Below are 19,230 nucleotides of genomic sequence, written 5' to 3' on the forward strand. Positions count from 1 at the left end.
AACAGACTCGTTCTTCTGCTCCTCCCTTTTTTCATTCACCCGGATTTCTCCACATTGGTGGGTTTTCCTCACTGGGGTGTTAGAGAGAGAGAGAGAGAGAGAGAGAGAGAGAGAGAGAGAGAGAGAGAGAGAGAGAGAGAGAGAGAGAGAGAGAGAGAGAGAGAGAGAGAGAGAGAGAGAGCGAGGTTAGAAGAGAGAGAGAGAGGGTAGAAGAGAGAGAGAGAGAAACTGACAGAGACAGGAGAAAGTGAGCAAGAACAAAAAGAGAGGGAGAGAAAGAGTAAGTAACAGAGCGAGAGAGAGAGAGAGAGAAGGAGTGCGACCCATGCTTTGTAAGGGGTATCAAATTAATGACATGCCAAAGGCCTCCAGTAGTGAAAGCTTTTAGGGCTTAAAGCTCCACCAGGAAACCCCACCACAGACTCCCACAGCCCCCCCATGGTTGCCACCATAATCAAGGGAGGCAGATTTGGAATCCTTGAAAGATGGGGGGGAGGATGGAGGGATGAAGGAGAGGGGTAATTCTCTGTCTGGCCCCTGCAACCAATTACACGGCATGCCAATGTCGGTTAGTGTAAAAAATATATGTATAAATGTATTCTGTATTTGTGTGCTGGAGGTGGTTCAGTGAACTAGATGTGTGTGATAAGTACAAACCATTCCTGAGACATGAAGAATTGTGTTACCTACCAGAGCTAACAGCTTGGCTAATGTGGTCCTGAGCTGAGCAAGTGACCCAAGTTTGATCCTCGTCATATCTGAGTCTCTCTCTCTCTCTCTCTCTATATATATATATATATATATATATATATATTTCTCTCTCTCACTCACTCTTTCTAACTTGTTCTCTCTCTGTCTTTCTCACACACACAGGGACACACAAACACACAAGACCACACAAAGATGTGCCAGTGTGTGGCTGATATATGGATTCCTCTGGCCGTCAAAGACCACACTGTCTCTGTGACAGAAGAGCTTTGTGGGAGATAGAATGGGCTTGGGCCAATGAGGGGAACAGATATGGCTGAATGGACTTAATCCACAGCTCCGTCTGTAACAAATACATATACTGTAGCATGTGTAGGTCATTGCAGGTCTGTGGAGATCTTCACAATTGCTATAATAATCTGTGCAGAATCTCGAACAGCATTGATCAATTGCACCATTTACTTTGAATGTAATCTCTACTCATTTGGTTATGCTAGATGAACAGTGGCGATTTTGGCATGTAAATCTTGGTGGGGCAAACCCCCAATTTTCTTCACTTGCATACCAGCAACGCCACTACACAACATAACACTAAAACAATACATTCATTGCACTATATCGCTGACAAGCATCTGCCTCTAACCCTAGGAAGCTCTTTGCCACCTTCTCCTCCCTCCTGAATCCTCCTCCCCCTCCCCCCCCTCCTCCCTCTCTGCAGATGACTTCGTCAACCATTTTGAAAAGAAGGTCGACGACATCCGATCCTCGTTTGCTAAGTCAAACAACACCGCTGGTTCTGCTCACACTGCCCTACCCTGTGCTCTGACCTCTTTCTCCCCTCTCTCTCCAGATGAAATCTCGCGTCTTGTGACGGCCGGCCGCCCAACAACCTGCCCGCTTGACCCTATCCCCTCCTCTCTTCTCCAGACCATTTCCGGAGACCTTCTCCCTTACCTCACCTCGCTCATCAACTCATCCCTGACCACTGGCTACGTCCCTTCCGTCTTCAAGAGAGCGAGAGTTGCACCCCTTCTGAAAAAACCTACACTCGATCCCTCCGATGTCAACAATTACAGACCAGTATCCCTTCTTTCTTTTCTCTCCAAAACTCTTGAACGTGCCGTCCTTGGCCAGTTCTCCCGCTATCTCTCTCTGAATGACCTTCTTGATCCAAATCAGTCAGGTTTCAAGACTAGTCATTCAACTGAGACTGCTCTCCTCTGTATCACGGAGGCGCTCCGCACTGCTAAAGCTAACTCTCTCTCCTCTGCTCTCATCCTTCTAGATCTATCGGCTGCCTTCGATACTGTGAACCATCAGATCCTCCTCTCCACCCTCTCCGAGTTGGGCATCTGCGGCGCGGCCCACGCTTGGATTACGTCCTACCTGACAGGTCGCTCCTACCAGGTGGCGTGGCGAGAATCTGTCTCCTCACCACGCGCTCTCACCACTGGTGTCCCCCAGGGCTCTGTTCTAGGCCCTCTCCTATTCTCGCTATACACCAAGTCACTTGGCTCTGTCATAACCTCACATGGTCTCTCCTATCATTGCTATGCAGACGACACACAATTAATCTTCTCCTTTCCCCCTTCTGATGACCAGGTGGCGAATCGCATCTCTGCATGTCTGGCAGACATATCAGTGTGGATGACGGATCACCACCTCAAGCTGAACCTCGGCAAGACGGAGCTGCTCTTCCTCCCGGGGAAGGACTGCCCGTTCCATGACCTCGCCATCACGGTTGACAACTCCATTGTGTCCTCCTCCCAAAGCGATAAGAAACTTGGCGTGATCCTAGACAACACCATGTCGTTCTCAACCAACATCAAGGCGGTGGCCCATTCCTGTAGGTTCATGCTCTACAACATCCGCAGAGTACGACCCTGCCTCACACAGGAAGCGGCGCAGGTCCTAATCCAGGCACTTGTCATCTCCCGTCTGGATTACTGCAACTCGCTGTTGGCTGGGCTACCTGCCTGTGCCATTAAACCCCTTCAACTCATCCAGAACGCCGCAGCCCGTCTGGTGTTCAACCTTCCCAAGTTCTCTCACGTCACCCCGCTCCTCCGTTCTCTCCACTGGCTTCCAGTTGAAGCTCGCATCCGCTACAAGACCATGGTGCTTGCCTACGGAGCTGTGAGGGGAACGGCACCTCAGTACCTCCAGGCTCTGATCAGGCCCTACACCCAAACAAGGGCACTGCGTTCATCCACCTCTGGCCTGCTCGCCTCCCTACCACTGAGGAAGTACAGCTCCCGCTCAGCCCAGTCAAAACTGTTCGCTGCTCTGGCCCCCCAATGGTGGAACAAACTCCCTCACGACGCCAGGACAGCGGAGTCAATCACCACCTTCCGGAGACACCTGAAACCCCACCTCTTTAAGGAATACCTAGGATAGGATAAGTAATCCCTCTCACCCCCCCCCGCCCTTTAAGATTTAGATGCACTATTGTAAAGTGACTGTTCCACTGGATGTCATAAGGTGAATGCACCAATTTGTAAGTTGCTCTGGATAAGAGCGTCTGCTAAATGACTTAAATGTAAATGTAAATGACATACGGTGCCCACAAACTGTTAGGGCCTACATAACGCTGTCCCAACAGCAGAGCTTTCTTTTCAGCACCATGGAGGGAATCCTTACCGCCCCTACACCTGGCTATCAGCAGAGTCTCGTCTGGCAGCGAAACAATTCATTCAGCCTCGTTTACTGCTTTAAAACATAGCTGACCATATCTCCCTGGCATATTACATCACTTATGCAGCAGCATATAAGATATTTTTGGACTCGACTGGTTGGGCGCGACGTTCCTTCGCTGGAAAATTTTGTCATCATTTTGTCACCACTCAAACCGTATTTTCCCAGTCTGTGCGCGTTTATTCCAACTTCCCAGTTACATTGCTTGCGGTTAACCACTGTCACCGATTCCTTCCAAATAACTAATTGTTGAATGTGCGATTTCCACCTGGCCGATGAGCACCGATACGTTTTATCTATAATTTATCTTCATTATTTCACTTCATATGACAAGGATTAAAAAGGATTTGCCAGTGGATTGTCTACTTGGTTGATGATGATGACTGCTAGCTAAGATTTTGAAAGTAAGATGTTGACATCAAAGCTACTGTAGATATCATGTGATTTGACATCATTTTATCTGTGGCCAATGACCTTGAGCCTTCTTGGAAGGGCACTTATAATATAAGTCTATGGCAAGACCCAAAGGGCTCACATTCTTGATGTCTATCCTTACTAATGACAGGTGATGTAGTGTCCCCATGAGTGACAGAACACTGAGCCAATCACGGTGCAATGCTCCTATTTTCTGCTGGCCTGCCCCACCACCACAGCTTTATTAACTCAATTATATATATATTATATATATATATATATAATATATATATATATATATATTTCTACATTGTTTGCAAATTGTATGTGAAACATTACAAAATAACATGCAAAACAGGTAAGCCCCCCCCCCACACACAAAAAAAAATACAAAAGGTACGGGGCTCAAAACAGGTGATGAATGAAGGGTCACCACTGTAGATGAAGCACAGTGATAACACAATATGTTGTTTAAATAAACAAAATATCTGATATTTTATTCCCATTTGAACATGGCTGTGCTTTGAAATGGTTTAAAGCACAGTGATAGACATTTGAGTGATAACTAAACCAAATATCTGGCTTTGTTTTTCCATTGGAATTTAGTTGTGCTTTTCGATGGCTGAAAGCATAGTGATACCACATTGGAAATTCAAATAACTTTCGGCTGTCTTTTTGAGTGGGTGAAAATAGGTGTTAATCTCATTGATCAACGTCTCAACCAAATATGACCTAATTATTCACTGTAACCTCCACCTCCCCTTCAACAAATAACACCGCACCAGAAGGTTTCTATTGTCACCAGTTTACCTCCCTTCCCCCCTTAACCCCCTTTAACACCTGTCCAGTGGTACCCGGGGTGCGCGCCTTGCACTCTTCCCGATAGCAGCGTGCTCCAGTCGAAGATGCGATTGAGGCTTAACGGATAGGGAGAGAGGAGGAACAGGGAGAGAGACTGAATAAGAAACGGAGAGAGCGAGAGATGTAGGAGAGAATCCATGAGAGACCTGTACCGCATTACACGAAAGGAGAGAGCACAGACACACACTCTCTCATACACAGCATACGCTACTGCAGAGCTGACACACATCGCGGAGAGGAGGAGAAGAAACAGCGATATCTCTACTGTCACGGCACAGGTAAGCAACAGCAGCACTATATTCATCTCACAGGCTTCTAATAATATTGACTAGCGGCTAGCGGGTTTATGAAGAGTTGGAGATGGGGAGATGAAATTATGATGTGAAGGGATGCTGCGTCTTCGGTAAAGACCGTAGAGGTTGTCGGTAAAGCCCTGGCCTTGTCGTTAATCTGCAGTCGTTCCTGGCCGGGAATTGGGCCGAGCCGAGCCCAATGCTCTGCGCGTCGCTGAAAGATGCTGCGGTGGGTGATTTTTTTGCTGCTCTGCGCAAATTATAAACAGGGCCAGAATCTATGGAAAGTACAGTCGTTTATTCCACACACCCATCACATTTACGTATTTGTAGGTAGTTGTGATGTTTGACATAATATCGAGCTGTAGAGGAGACAAACGAGCTATTGAATGGTTGTTAGCAGGGTTGTTTTGTTAGGCCAGGGGGCTGCGGGCAGAGATGGCTGGTACTGTAAATAATCCTAGAGAGAGGGAGGATGATACTAGCGCTCCTTGAAGTGAGAGTGAGTGACTGGTCATGGAGAGATAATTCGGGGGATCGGTTTGTTTATCTGAATCAGGTCATGTCACCAAACCAGCCAATGGTCCCTTGGCTTTCATGGGAGAGTATTTTGTTGAGCGTTCTGATTCATCCATCCGCAAGGCCTCTGTGTAAGGACACACGTTTAATTAACTAGGCCTATTCACTGCTTATACATTTGGGTGGAAATCAACATGTATAGCCTTTTGCTTCGGCTGAGTTTCATTTACCTGCTGTCTAAGTGGAGCAAACTAACAACCTATCTCTTGTGTGGGTTTTTGTGCACCCGCATATAGGGAGGACAGTGTGTAGTGTAGGCCCAACATGCTTTGGGTAGAAATTGCATTAAAACACAAATCTAGGATCGGATCCACCTCCAATCCTAAACATAATTAAGGGGGAATGCATAACTGACCTGTGATCAGATTACAGGGCAAACATCCTCTTACACTGCAGGGCCAAATACATATGATGAGCTATCATGTCATGTGACGTTGGGGCATATTATTTAACCTAGACAGGGCTGCATTAGCTGTAGCTGTGTTTACCCTGTGTGTGTGTGTGTGTGTGTGTGTGTGTGTGTGTGTGTGTGTGTGTGTGTGTGTGTGTGTGTGTGTGTGTGTGTGTGTGTGTGTGTGTGTGTGTGTGTGTGTGTGTGTGTGTGTGTGTGTGTACGTGTGCGCATTTGCGTGTGTGCGTGTGTATATTTCTGTATGCAACTGTGCATATGTGTGTGTATCAGTACCTGGGCTGTGGCCTGTGTTTGATGGCGTTACATAAGGGCTATAGAGGGGAACATCTGTCCCTCTTCTCTCCCCCCCAGCAGGCCATCTCTGGGACAGCTTAAACACAGCAGCAGCACTGGACAGATGTCAGCTGGAACTATAACAAAGACCCCCTTCACAGACTGACTAACTGACTAACTGACTGACTGACGGATGGACTGAACGACTGAGCTCAGATGATTTGGAGAGTGAAAAATTCCTGTTGAATAGAAATACTAGAGGAGCATGGCTGTGGATCACAATGGAGATAGCAACATTATTAGATGGACAGACAGACGGACATACAGTCTTAAAAAACGATAATCTCTCCTTATCTAATAATAGAATTAGAAAATGTTCCTTTGTTCTATTAAGGAAGGAAGTTGGTCTTAATTGGTAGCCAGCATGGAGGAATGGAGGGAAAGAGGGAACGAAGGATCCTTGTCTGAATTGCACTGAACAAACAAATTAATTAGACATAATTTGATTTAAATATTTTATCTGTAGAACTGAGAAAATCCTGCCCCCACTGACTTTATTTGACCACATATATACTCAGCTTGCACTAATGACCTTACAGATCAGGGGTTGGATGCAGAAGCATAGAAACATAGATCTATTACCATATTATTTGCTACTGATCGACACTGATCAATAAAAGGCCACTCTGAAATATGCAGTTTTGTCTCATGTTTTTGGGGTAGCATGCATTTGGCAGGAGTGTCCACCAGAGCTTTTACCAGAGAATTTAAGGTTAATTTCTCTACCATAAGCCGTCTCCAACTATGTTTTAGAGAATTTGACAGTACGTCCAAAATGCCTCACAACCACAGACCACATGTATGGTGTCATGTGGGCGAGCGGTTTGATGATGTCAACGTTGTGAACAGAGTGCCCCATGGTGGCCGTGAAGTTATGGTATAGGCAGGCATAAGCTACGGACAACATACACAATTGCATTTTATCTATTGCAATATGAATGCACAGAGATACCGTGATGAGATCATGAGGCTCATTGTTGTGCCATTCATCCACTGCCATCACCTCATGTTTCAGCATAATAATGCACGGAACCATGTCGCAAGGATCTATACACAATTCCTGAAAGCTGAAAATAGCCCAGTTCTTTCATGGCCTGTATACTCACCAGACATGCCACTCATTGAGCATGTTTGGTATGCTCTGGATCGACTTGTAGGACAGCATTCTCCAGTTCCTGCCAATATCCAGCAACTTTGTACAGCGGAGTGGAACAACATTCCACAGGCCACAATAAACAGCCTAATCAACTCTATGCGAAAGAGATGTGTCGCGCTTACACAAGATTAGTGGTGGTTACACCAGATACTGACTGGTTTTCTGAATCACACCTCTAGCTTTTTTTCAGGTATCTGTGACCATCAGATGCATATCTGTATTCCCAGTCATGTGAAATCCATAGATTAGAGCCTAATTTATTTATTTAAATTGACTTATTTCCTTGTATGAACTGTAATTTAGTCAAATCTTTGAAATGGTTGTATGTTGGTTACATTTTTTTGTTCAGTATACATGAAACTGTTTCCATTTCTAATCTACTGCTCTAGGAGATGCATATCTACAGTAGCTCCATCACAATAAGAAGCTCCATCACAATAAGAATGTACCACACACACACACACACACACACACACACACACACACACACACACACACACACACACACACACACACACACACACACACACACACACACACACACACACACACACACACACACACACACACACACACACACACACACACACACACACGCACAAATTACACTGCTTCATCATAAAGGGAAACCGGAACCCTGGAGTCGGATGTCGTCAGGCTATAAAGACATGCAAGCAAAAGCTCCACCTGTTTGTCAAGAGGGCATTAACATTGCTAACACCTATCCAATCTATTCCGATTTATTTTATTTTTTACCTTTATTTTACTAGGCAAGTCAGTTAAGAAGAAATTCTTATTTTCAATGACGGCCTAGGAACAGTGGGTTAACTGCCTGTTCAGGGGCAGAATGACAGATTCTGTACCTTGTCAGCTCAGGGATTCAAACTTGCAACATTTAGGTTACTAGTCCAACGCTCGAACCACTAGGCTACCCTACCCTATTGAGAAGGGGCTAGGAGTCCATTTGGAATTGGGCAACAGTACCAGACTGAGTCTAGTGGTGTATTTGAATAATATCTTAGCTCACACATTCAAAGCTTTTTAACTTTCAAACCCACACAATTGCTTGGACTTTGATTTGATTTGTTATGCTACTTAGTACCTATTTGTGGTTAGAATTTTTTATTTAGATTTTCTATTACTATTCCCCTCCAGGAGGATCTGTGGTTTTCGAATACCTGAAGCTCTCCTGATACTTCTTTGTCTTCATGAGTCTAGTGGTTAATGGAGGTCTTGTGTTCTAGTGGTGGATTGTGATTTCTCTCTGTGTTGCAGTACATATGTTTCACCACCAGGTGCTGATATTCCATGTAAAACTCTGTTGTTACTCCACTGATGTGAGTGGTAGCAGAACAGACCTCCAGTGTCTCAATGATGAATGGCTTCTGGATGTTAATGGCTGACATCTGAACTGGATCAAGTCAAACATTTCAGGTTTGCTCCAATAGACCCTGCTTTGTAAACACATCCTAGATGTTTCCCCACCATTACCTCACAGGCCCTTTGTTTGATTCCAGTCTTGAGTCAAACCCAGAAACCGTGTTGGCTTAGTTTAGAGCTTACAGGTGCATCTATACATACCCAGTATGTATGTATTTGTTTGTATATATATATATATATACATATATATGCATACACACACACACACACACACACACACACACACACACACACACACACACACACACACACACACACACACACACACACACACACACACACACACACACACACACACACACACACACACACACACACACACACACACACACACACACACACACACACACACACCCCTGTCCACCTGACCATCCCAGTTCCTCACACTGTGTTTGGGCCATATGGCCTCTTTCCCAGTGATCCCTGTCTCTGGCATGTTGTCAGCTGATTGGAGCACTGGATGGCAGTCAGTCCTAGGGTAGACCCGTGGAGGTGCGCCACGATAGGTCAATTAAATCTGCATTAGAGAAGCCTGCTGTCCTCTCAGTGGCTCAACTGGCATTGGACTGAGCCAGACAGCTAGAAGAACTGCAGGTTTTAATTCAGACCTGGCACTCAAGTCTCATTCTGTAGGTCAGGAAGATACAGTCTGATCCATACACTGTGCTTTGTTTAAAGCTAGAACACACACACACACACACACACACACACACACACACACACACACACACACACACACACACACACACACACACACACACACACACACACACACACACACACACACACACACACACACACACACACACACACACACACAAGCATCCTTTCATAGGTTGAGTCATCCCATCATGAGAAACTTGTCTTTCTCTTCCCTCCCTCCCTCCTCCATCCTTCTTTTCCCCCCCATCCCTCCCTCCCTCTCCCTTCTTCCCCCATGCCCTCTCAAGTTTACCATCCAGAGGTCTTTGTTTCCAGTTTCTATTTTTAAACACGAAATAGCAACTTCTTCCTGAGGGAAGGGCTGAGCAGAAAGGGAGAGGTGTGGGAACGGAGAGAGAGAGAGAAGGAGACAGAGAGAAGTGCATCTGGGCGAGGTCACTTTTAAGCGCATCGTCTGGCTGTGAGCCAGGATGGATGGAGAGAGTGAGGGAGGGATGGAGGGAGGGAGGATAATTTCCTGTAGACTCTGACCCAGGGAGGAGCTGCCTGTAGGGTGGTAGGAACACTGGCTCAGCTCCAGGATTCACTCAGGCCTCCACGGAGACATCAGTCTGGAGGCACAGAGAGAGAAAGAGAGAGCCCTTACATCGAGCAGACAGGATGACTCAGGGTTATTCTGTGTAAAATGTGCGTTGCTGATATGATCAATACAATGTGCATTATGTCTTAAGGTTACTCTATGTTTTGTGTCCTTGCTTTCACCTCTCTCTGTGTGTGTGTGTGTGTGTGTGTGTGTGTGTGTGTGTGTGTGTGTGTGTGTGTGTGTGTGTGTGTGTGTGTGTGTGTGTGTGTGTGTGTGTGTGTGTGTGTGTGTGTGTGTGTGTGTGTGTGTGTGTGTGTGTGTGTGTGTGTGTGTGTGCTGGTTAGTTTTATTAGGGCACATCTGTAGGTAGCATCTGGCGTTCTTCAAAGAGGAAATGAGCCTATAGTAAATCCTCTAATCATTACTAGTCTATCTGTAGGCCCTTGGCTAACGCTCCTCACCACAGACATGTATGACCCCTTGGTGAGTGCAGGAAATCGGGCTATTGTAGATGCTGGTACTCCAATATATTCACTTTATTTTCATTTGACGATAGAAAATATTAGGAAACCGATGAAAATGAATGTTTTTATGGCGCTCCCTAAAAGCACCTGTTTATTCGGAATTGATTCCCTTGTCAAATCAACCAATCAATGACATGAAGACCTGCTTTTTACGTAAGTAGTTTTGATATAAAGACATTGACCACATTCCTCACACTTTGGTGATGTTCATTCATCTCATCAGATGTTGTAAAATATCATCACATGACAAGATACCTTTGGTCTGGATAAAGCATTTGAATGAGAGTGATTGATCATTGCGTTGTATTTATTTAGCAAGGTTCTCCACTAAGTAACAATTGCCATTGTTTTCAAGGTAGTTCTGGCTTCATCAGACGCCTAAAGTCCTAAAACTACCTTCCTTCCAACCCTGTCCAGCAGCTGTTGACTTATAAGCCTATCACAGTGTTCCCACTATGGTAGAGAGGACAGGTGAGTAGCAGACACCACAATAGACTTTTGTTTTCAGTCTGAATGTCCCTTAACCTGCCAACAAAGGAGACCCTCCCTCTGTCTGAATTTCTCATCAACCACATGGTTTCCCCCAGCCATGTGTGTGTGTGTGTGTGTGTGTGTGTGTGTGTGTGTGTGTGTGTGTGTGTGTGTGTGTGTGTGTGTGTGTACATGTGCGTGTGTGGTTGTGTGTCCTGGCTAGCTGTCTGTAGCTTATTGATTACGTTAACCCATCAGTGGATCAATGAGAGTGTGACTGGGGGTGTCACCTGATATGATTGGCTTTGTCACCTTGGTGTTAGGAGATGACGGGGTATTTTGACCCCTTAAATGACCATTGCCCACTCCTAGGGTTACAGAGAGAGGTGAAGAGAGTTTTATGTGTACTGTATGGGTGAAGGATTAGAGGAACCAAACCTAAAAGGGTCACGATGGCACCTGTCATGGTTGTTGAGTGATAGAGCTGAGGGAAAAAAAAGGGAGGGACTCGATTCGATTCAATTCCTCCCTTTGTGTTCTTATTCCACAACGTCACACCCAGTGTTGTCGTCTATAATTACTACCGTCGTTATTTTAAACCCCTCCTGTTCAGGCAGGTGTGTGTCTGTGGGCCATATAGCACTGCAGTGTTAATGATGGTTGATGGGATAGGGTCAGGGGTCACAGTCCTCCTTTAGGGAGGAGTGTGTGTGTGTGGTCTCCAGGTGGTTGTTTTAGCTACAGTATATAAAGCAGTTCTAATTAATTACAGTAAAAGTGTAATTGTAACTAATGACGATGGTCTGTTTTCCTGTAGTGACATAGGGGCCATTGCTGTAGACAGAATGGCCGTGCAATGTCTTTATAGATGCAGTTAGATTCTAGTGGAGTGTATAGTACACCCACTATCAACTGTCGTGTCACACTTGCTCCGATTGTCAGCAGTACTGTGTCATTTTACCCTGTGTGTGTCTTTTCCGTGACCCTCTCCACAGTAGACCTGAAATGCACATACAATAACACCTAAATATATATATATATATATATATATATACAAACGATGAACTTTCTTTTCATGTAGATAAAGTTGACCTTATAGCGGGCGTGTTTTTACGATGGATTATAAAGCAATTGCTTTGTTAACTTAGTCCGTCTGTTGAACTGTCTACATCTCCTCCTCTTTCCAACTGTCGTATGATGCTCCAGCAGCTAATCAGCTGGATGTGTGGGGGTGTAGGAGCGCCAGCCTATGGGCTATCACACGTCACTGAAAACATTGTTTGATGTGTGGACTTTATTTTCTACAATGCACATTTCCATTGCTCGCTAGCAAATAAATAAATCGATCATCTTTAAAATATATATATATAAAAAAAGTTGGATGTGTCTGACTATTCATGAATTATTCAGCAGCAGTCTACAATGTTCTGGCTCTGAGGCCAATGATGCACTAATGTTCTGTCAAATGGACAGTGTGCCAGTCCAATCCAACCTGGCATGATGCAATTTGATATGGAATCTCTTCTTCATTTATAGGCTAATCAAAGCTGCTAACTAGGCTATGGACATGTTGTGTGTATTTGTTTTGTCAAATCATTATCTTATAGCCTACTTTCGGAAAGCCTAAGGTAGGCCTAGGTATTTTATACATTTTAAGGAATGGAGAAGTATTTTCTCTTGTGTTTGACATACGCTGGTGGCTTTGATTGATAGGTTCTTTTACGGGGGTGTGATGTGTGTGATTTCGCTGATTCTTCTCTATATGCCTAATATGACCATTCAGAAAGTTTCCTAAAGTAGCATGTCTGGACTCTTTAATAATTATCAAATGCTCCTCTCGTGATTTACTGTTGTAAAATGTCTATTTTCAGTAGGTTAGTCTATATTGTTTCTCTCATTACGGCATCCTCTCATTGGACTTCATGTGAATGGGGTGGCAGCGTAGCCTAGTGGTTAGAGCGTTGGACTAGTAACCGGAAGGTTGCGAGTTCAAACCCCCCGAGCTGACAAGATACAAATCTGTTGTTCTGCCCCTGAACAGGCAGTTAACCCACTGTTCCCAGGCCGTCATTGAAAATAAGAATATGTTCTTAACTGACTTGCCTGGTTAAAAAAAATAATAATAATAAAATAAATGGTTTTGTGCTTTGATATAGGTATCACGTTTCAGATAAGACCCAAATGCAGACTGTGTTGAAGTAACAATGTTTATTGTAACCACAGGGGCAGGCAAACGACAGGTCATGGCAGGCAGGGGTCAATAATCCAGAGTAGTGGGCAAAGGTACAGGACATCAGGGTCAGGTCAGCCAGAGGTCGGTAAATCCAGAGTAGTGGGGCAAAGGTACAGGACATCAGGCAGGCTCAGGGTCAGGTCAGCCAGAGGTCGGTAATCCAGAGTAGTGGGGCAAAGGTACCGGACATCAGGCAGGCTCAGGGTCAGGGCGGGCAGAAATGGTAAAAACTCTGAAAACTGGAACAATCTATAGACAGGAACAGAGGGTAAACCGCTGGTAGGCTTGACGAAACAAAACGAACTGGCAACAGCCAAACAGAGAACACAGGTGACAATAGGATCCGTATAAAAACAATTTTAGATGCAGAAAAGCCAACCATCAAGGTAGGAATATGTCTTTATTTAATAATAATAATAATGCTGTCATGCGTTAATGTTGTGTCAATATGGAATTGTGACAGATCCTCTCCAACCTAGCATTTCTTAATTTGTAGATTCATATTTATGATGTAATAATCTGAATAATAATAATGAAATGCCATGATAAAAATTATGTGTTATGGCCTGTTTCAAAAATGTTTTATTAAGAAGCATATCCATGTAAACAAGTGTACAAACATAATTATGACCTTCCCCTTTTACATAGGGCCTTATAGGCCTAAGACAACAGTAGCAGGGCTTCCGAGTGGCGCAGCGCTCTAAAGCACTGCATCTCAGTGCTAGAGGCATCACTACGGACATCCTGGTTCGAATTTCTTAATTTGTTATTTCAGATGTAATGTGTGAATTTCATTTTGAAATGGTAATACTTTGATGTTAAGTTGTGTCATTTTGTACAGGTGATTTTAGTTCAATGAACAAATGATCTTAACATTATGTGTATTATATCCAAGCAATTGGAAAAAGTGTTACAGAGTTTAAAAGAAAATGCATTTTGATTATTGGTTGTGAGTTTTGTGTCTAGAGTTTTGAAAAATGACATCAAGGTTCTGAAATTAGTGCCAAAGTGATTGTAAAAAACTTTAAATGGTGTAAATACAAAAATGTGACATTCCTCTCCAATCTGACATTTCTTAATTTGTATACTATACTTAAATTTAGAGGTAATAACCACCACCGGTTCTGCCGGTGACCGTGTACACTGGCCTGGCCAATTACCTTAACCTCAAATTCCAAGACTATTGCAGCCTTAGTGTGTGTGTGTGTGTGTGTGTGTGTGTGTGTGTGTGTGTGTGTGTGTGTGTGTGTGTGTGTGTGTGTGTGTGTGTGTGTGTGTGTGTGTGTGTGTGTGTGTGTGTGTGTGTGTGTGTGTGTGTGTGTGTGTGTGTGTGTGTGTGTGTGTGTGTGTGTACCATCACTCTCCAGCTGACAGGGACAAGCGCGACAGGCTCATGTGCAACAATGAGAGAAATTAAACAGGAATGAGATAGTGAGATAGACTGCAGTCTGTCACCATACACACACAGCCTGCATAGTGTCTCCCTCTCGTCTCCTCTCCCCCTTTTTCTCTCTCTCTCTCCCTCACACACTCTCGATCTTTACAGTCTGTCACCATCTACAGTCCCCCAACCTTTCCCTCTCTATCCCCCTTCCCACTTCTCCCGCTCTCCTCTCTTCTCCCGGCAGATGGACAGTGGTGGTGGGCTGACGGGGGTGAGGAGGTGTGAGGGTGTCTCTGTGGGGACTGAGGGGGGTGAGGGATGCTGGGGTCTTTTGATAATTTAACTGGCCCTCTGCTGCCCTCAGGGGACGTACTATTGTCTCCATTGTTCTCCTGAAAGTGGGCCAAGAAAGAGGAAAATTAAGAGGGGTATGAGCAAAAGATGGGGGGATTGATTATTAAGAAAGAGAATAAGGAACACTGAACATGGGGATGAATCAATGAGAGAAAGATGGAGCAAGTGATTGTAAGTGATGTTCGATTTATTTTACTGGTGGAAGTGTTTTGTTTGATGGTACATTATAGTGACCATATTGTGATTTGGGCTCAATGGACCATAGAGGGTCAACTGTACTGTAAATGTCAATGCTTTCTTTCATCCAAAATATCTTCCCTCAGTTCTCTCTCTCTCTCTCTTCTGAGGTATCTGTTCAGACAGCTACGTCTCTTCTTCTCTTCCCTTCAATTCAAAGGGGCTTTATTTGGCATGGGAAACATGTTTTTACGTTGCCAAAGCAAGTTAAATAAACAAAACATAGAATTTAACAGGAAATGTTGCACTCAAAGGTTGAAAAGAGACATTTCAAGTGTTATATTATCAGCTATGTGGAAAGAGTTTTAGTACAAATAGTAGGGGAAGATAAATAAACAGATAATATGGGTGGTATTTACGATGTTGTTTGTGCTCCACTGGTTGCCCTTTTCTCATAGCAACTTTGCGTTGTACACAAAGTATATTCATGTCATGTTGGTATAAAGGGTCGGGAGACAGGCGCAGGAATGCGTAATAGTTAAAAAAAAATCCTTACCCAATATACAGCGTGCCGTGCACAGGCACGGGGACGAAGACCAAACGAACACGTATACAAAACACAGGGTAGAAACCCAAACAAAAGAGAGAGGAGTACTTTGAATAAATACACAATCGCACAATGATTATCACACAGGACGAGACTCATAATCATCTGCACAATATACGTGGCACGAAAGCCAAAACAACATAGCACAGGTACTCACACGAATCAAAGAACATTGTAACAATAATCGTTCTAACAGTAAACGATGGTGAACAAAGGGCACACTTATGCAATTACTAATCAATGGGAATAAGGGCCAGGTGTGAGTAATGAAAGTTCCGGAGGGATCCGTGACAAACCTATTGGGTTTGTTCCATTTTGTGAATTATTGGTTGGTGAGTGGACCCCAGACACAACCATAGAGGGCAATGGGTTCTTTAACTGATTTAAGTATTTTTTTCCAGATCCTAATTGGTATGTTGAGTTTTATGTTCCTTTTGATGGCGTAGAAGACCCTTCTTGACTTATCTCTTAGATCGTTCACAGCCTTGTGGAAGTTACCTGTGGTGTTGATGTTTGCCCTCAGAACAGTTTAACTTTCGACACCTTGGACTGCAAAATTACTGCAGTAAAAAAAACGTATTCTGGACACAGGCTTTGCTGCATACTGCAGTTATACTGCATTCTGACAGAAATATTTTTTCTTAAGCAACAGGGATGTTTCCACAGTTTTGTCAAGATGGCTGGATGTCCTTTGGTCCACCACCCATCCTTGATACATAAAGGAAACTGTTGAGTGTAAAAAATGTTTTTGACACAAATTGGTGCACCTAGCAACTACTACCATACTCCATTCAAAGGCACTTAAATCTTTTGTATTGCCCTTTCACACTTTGAAGGGCACACATACACAATCCATGTCTCAATTGTCTCAAGGCTTAAAAATATTTTAACTTGTCTCCTCCCCTTCATCTACACTGATTGACGTGGATTTAACAAGTGACATAAATAAGGGATCATAGCTGTCACCTGGATTTACCTGGTCATCCTATGTCATGGAAAGAGCAGGTGTTCTTAATGTTTTCCATACTCAGTGTATGTGTTGAATAGGGTGGGGCTCAAGCTGCATCCCTGTCTCACCCCATGGCCCCGGAGGAAAGAAAATTGGTTTATTGGTTTTATCTAAACTGCACACTTGTTGTTTGTGTACATTGATTTGATAATGTCACATGTTTCCCCTCCATACATTTTTATAGCATACCCTCATGCCAAATGGAGTCAAAAGCTTTTCTGAAATCAACAATGCATGATAAGACTTTCCTTTTGTTTTGTTTGTTTGTCAATAGGGTGTGCAGGGTGTATACCACAGAAGGTTGGTCACACCTTAATTGGGGAAGATGGGCTCGTGGTAATGGCTGGAGTGGAATAGGTGTGGAATGGTCTCAAATACATCAAACACATTGTTTCCATGTGTTTGATGTCATTCCATTCGCTCCATTATAGCCATTATTATGAGCTGTCCTCCCCTCAGCAGCCTCCGCTGGTTTGTATGTGGTCTGTTGTACAATATTTTTGTTAAGAAGCCAATTTGCTCAGGACATTGTTTTCACTGAGGAAATGTTGGAGTCTGCTGTTGATTTTTCTGAGATTACTGTTGATGAAAATTCCATGGTAATTATTAGGGTGAATTTTATCTCCACTTTTGTGGATTGAGGTGAAGGATGGGTGTAGAACACAAATGTTTAGCAACCAAAAGGTTGAGTGTTCTAAACTTATCATGGACACCGTTAGCTAATTATCAACTTTGTCAACTACTTACTACTTTTTAGCTACTTTGCAACTACTTAGTACCTTAGGTAACCTTAATCCTTTAACATGACTCCTAACATTAACCTTAACCCTAACCCCTAGCCTAGCTAACATTAGTCACCTAGCTAGAATTAACATTAGCATTAACATCATGTTAGCAATAATCAATTAGAATTCATAACATTTCAAAGTTATTGGAAATTTGTAACATTTTTACGAATTGAAATTCATAACATGTCATACCATTTGCAATTTGTAACATGTCATACAAATTGTAATTTGAAAAAATGGATATAGGGACATTCACAGATTTATACATACCATACATTAGGGTTAGGCGATATGACGATATATATCGTGTGACGATAGAAAAACGTCTATCATTTCATATTATGCTCTATTATTTATTTATTTAGTTGTGTCGCAAATGACACTCCTTACAGCAATATTTTTCGTCAATTGGACACGTGCCTGTGGGAAGGAAATGTGCAACACAAACAAATATGGAGGAGAGTGAATGTGACACAGAGCACGGAGACATGGAGCTCGTACCTAAAAGAAGGGCTACTTCGGGTCCCGTGGACGTGGTTTGGGTATGAAAAGTCTGAAACGGACCAGAAAACCGTCCTCTGTATAATATGCCGCAGGCCGGCCCTGACGACAGGCTCAAACACCACTAACCTATTTTACCACCTACGCAAGAATCGTGTGAAACAGTACAGAGAGAGTCTATGGATGAGAACCAAAAACAAACCCCCAACTCAGACGTTGCAAGAGGCTTTTGCCCTCGGCACACCATATGGCAAAGAATCACGAAGATGGAAGGAGATAACAGCTGCCGTTATCAACTTATATCTGCAAAGACATGGCCCCAATTTACAGGGTCGAGAAATGGGGGTTTCGTGAGTTGGTGCTAACACTCGACCCAAGGTACCAAATGCAAATTGATATGACATGTATTAATGCCAAAATGACATGCAAAACAAGCCAGCCCCCCAACCCCCCAAACAAAAAGGTTTTATTTTTAGGCCTATATTTATTTTGTTTTGCAACTAGGTGTTTTCTATTTACCTTCTTTTTTTTACATGCTTAATTGAACATGTGTTCTAAATAAAAGGAGATATCATCAAATATGAGTAAGTACCTTTTATTTTTTGAGTATAATTCAAAATGTAATAAGAAATAGGCCTTTACATGTGGTAATTTTTGATCAACTATTTATTCATTAAATTGACAGAAAATGTGCTATATCGTGATATGTATCGTTATCTGGATATGAAATGACCTATATCGGGATATGAGATTTTGGCCATATCACCAAGCCCTACCATACATACTGTACAATACTAAATGGTTGTCTTAGATTTATGTACAGAATAGTATGAAATGCTATGAGATCAGGTTGCAGTCCACCCAGCTAGCAGTTTGCAGTCAAAAGAAATGGAAATTCTTGCTAACTTGGTTAACTACTTGTTATGCAGGTGAATGAGGACCCAAAAGCGACTTGGCGAAAACAGAGTTTTTAATCCAGTAAAGTTACTTTACAAACAAAAGGCATAATACTACTCGTAATGACGAGAACAGACTGGAGACTTGAT

The 19,230-nt window shown here is 43.4% G+C and overlaps 1 protein-coding gene across 13 annotated transcripts in view; it reads left to right on the plus strand.

Annotated features, from left to right (window-relative positions):
• Positions 1–4,700: 4,700 nt before the first annotated feature.
• The window catches only part of LOC124002448 (neurofascin-like), a 168,203-nt gene continuing 153,673 nt past the window's right edge, over positions 4,701–19,230 (plus strand). For 7 of the 13 annotated variants that reach the window (XM_046309827.1, XM_046309824.1, XM_046309829.1 and 4 more), the window contains exon 1: positions 4,702–4,955. The gene's annotated coding sequence lies outside the window, so the exon portion shown is untranslated. Of the gene's footprint in view, positions 4,956–19,230 lie in introns of all 13 variants that reach the window. The other 6 variants (XM_046309836.1, XM_046309837.1, XM_046309840.1 and 3 more) reach the window with 3 other exon arrangements.

The sequence above is a fragment of the Oncorhynchus gorbuscha genome, linkage group LG18 (assembly GCF_021184085.1).
Source record: "Oncorhynchus gorbuscha isolate QuinsamMale2020 ecotype Even-year linkage group LG18, OgorEven_v1.0, whole genome shotgun sequence".
Classification (NCBI taxonomy): Eukaryota; Metazoa; Chordata; class Actinopteri; order Salmoniformes; family Salmonidae; genus Oncorhynchus; species Oncorhynchus gorbuscha.